Here is a 2,874-nt window from a genome sequence, read left to right on the forward strand (position 1 = left end):
TTAATGCTTAGCTACCATTAGGATCTTTAGAAAAGTAATTTGATGAAATTTTGGTCGAAGGTCGGTCCCTGAAATTGACGAAGGCTTCTTGTGGTTAATATGTGCAAGTTCACTTAGGATGAATACCACGTCTTAAAGGTTGTATAGTATTTCAAAAGGTTTCACAAAGCTTAATGAGTATGCATGTTTAGATTTGATTTGAATACCATAGATGAATTGTATGTTTGATATACGCTCTATGTTGGGGGCCCAAGTAGGCATATTTTAGGAAAACCTAACTTTCAAAATATGCATGTGTAATTCATAAGTAATTGGAAGAACTACATAGAATTGTTAAGGTGACGGCGGAACCCTAGGATTTTACATTTTAATTTTCAAAAATTATTTTCTTTTAGTTTATTTTATTTTATCACTTTATTTAATTATTTTCTATTAAATTCGCTTTTATTATTTTAGGTCATTAAATCAACCTCTTCTAAACTTTGTTTTAAATAATTTATTAAGATTTGATTTAACATAAATTATTCATTCAATCTCTGTGGAGAACGACCTTGCTAGAGTCATCTATACTACAATTACCTTGTACTCTTGTAAGTATTTAAAGTGTTTTTATCCATACTTTTGCAGATGGTAAAAATACCTATCAACTGATCAAATATCCTCTTCTCAGCCATACTAACCATCAGCCGAACTCTAATGTCTTCAAGAAGATCCATAACTGGCATACAACAACTATTCGACACCATGGCATTAAAAGATTCTGAAAGTGCATTGCTCATCGATCCCCATCTTTTACTAGGAAAATGGACAATAGCAAAGTTCTTTTTTGACAAATCAGACAAAATTCTTCACATGCCCATGACCGTTATCCTTGAATTCCGCCATGCAATCATCAAAATCAGATAGAGTTCATGCATACATACAATTTGCTAAAAGATTCATCATTTTCTTCTTTAGTCCCCCACCAGCCGCCTTTGGAAATAAAGTACTGACATTCCGTTTCAAATGAACAATACAAAATGAATGTGGAGACTCGGGAAAGAATTCTGCAACGCTCTTCAAAATACCATCATGTCTATCTGACATAAACGTGATCACCCTTGCTTGAGGCCTCAATATACCAGATAATATTGATAAGAACCATCTCCAATTTGCTATCATTTATGAATCAACATCATAAGCAACCTCAAAAATCTTTGCGCAATAAAAAGGAAAATGTACTATCAAAATATAAATTACTTCTGAAACTCTGATTAGACTATTTCTTAAATTGTGTTTAAAGCATATTTGCAACTTTTTTCCTTTATTTAATAATAAAATCAAATATATATGCACAACAAAAAGAAATAAATAAAGTCAATTGTCAACTACTTATCAAACTGTGATAGAACAACTAGTATAAATGTTATGGCACTATTTCGTAAAACTATGCTTCAACTATTTATGAAAAGTTTTTGCACAACAATATACAAAAAAAAAAAAAAACACAAAAATAGATAATATTGAATGTAAAGTCAGAAAGTATTAACTCAACGTGGTTCCTATATTTTGCACATCACGATAGAAGTGTGCGCTTGTATTTGATCTTAATAAAAGTACCATCAATGAATAACATCGGGGCGACAAAACATGAAACATTTTATCCATGCATCATAAGCAATAAATAAACGAAGAAATCTATTGGTCTCCGGTACAACTTCAAGCTTAAACGAGGGTGATAAGCATCAACATCATCACCATTTAGTTCAAAAATTGTCATCTCTTTGCCAAAGTATGCAGTAGCATAATCAATATCTAATCCATAAAACTGTTTTAAGTTTGAAATAATCTCCTTCGGTTTAATAAGAGGATTTGATTAAACCTTATCCTTGATGAGAGAAGCAACAAACTGCTATCCAACAACTTTGTTTTTCTTCTTTCTAATCATACCTTTACATGTATGCACATTATGTAACTTCCGAATAATGAAAAAGTCATTAATATCACAGTTAGATGCGTACACATGCCAAAGACAACCATCAGATTCCGTCCTAGAGCACTCATCATTAATGCGATTCTTATCATTCTTCAAATACTTCAAATCAAAACCACATTCAACAGAAAACTTCTTCAACCTATCTCGAAAATCAACATAACCTCCCCTAAAAACTTGCCCCTCAGATTCTATATAACTATCACATTCACATGACATATAATTATGGATACCATGAGAACCATATTTCCCTAAATGATCATTTTCACTAACAACAATCATAGAGTTTGATGTACGGCAAGATGAAGATATGCTTTCTGTAGGTAATTGACTATAGAACCATCACATTTATCCATAACCAATATTCATACGATAGATTTTCCAACGACATTAAGAACCTTCAACATATTCATAACATTGGTATCACAATCTAGGAGACAAGTAGGATCTTCATTCAAAGCATATCGCAACTCAAAACAACAAAGTCTCAAACCCTTAAACCTAGAACAAATATCAATACAAATCTGATCGAATGTAGAAGTTGATGAAATAGAACTAACAACAGATAAACTACCATATGTAAACTGAGCTAGTTTACCATTCTCCATAACTAATGAACAAAAAAGCAAACACTTACAAATCAGTACACAAATATTATATGCAGATAACAAAAAAAAAAACAATGACAAAATGTAACACACAACCCAAATTGTTTAGTAATTTGTTGCAAAACTAAATCCAATATTTGTAAAACAAAACAATAACTGTTTCAGAAATCATATTCATATAAAATGAACCAAAAACTAAATAGTTCTAAAACAAAACATCACAAACAAAATTAAAAAGCTAAAAAGTACTATAATAACAAATGTTTCATAAACTATTATAGTACTACATCCACT

General features: G+C 30.9%; 1 pseudogene; it reads right to left on the bottom strand.

Annotated features, from left to right (window-relative positions):
* Positions 1-1,639: 1,639 nt before the first annotated feature.
* On the bottom strand, positions 1,640-2,589 carry LOC126602941 (uncharacterized; annotated as a pseudogene).
* Positions 2,590-2,874: the final 285 nt, after the last annotated feature.

The sequence above is a fragment of the Malus sylvestris genome, chromosome 15, assembly GCF_916048215.2.
Source record: "Malus sylvestris chromosome 15, drMalSylv7.2, whole genome shotgun sequence".
NCBI classification, from domain to species: Eukaryota; Viridiplantae; Streptophyta; class Magnoliopsida; order Rosales; family Rosaceae; genus Malus; species Malus sylvestris.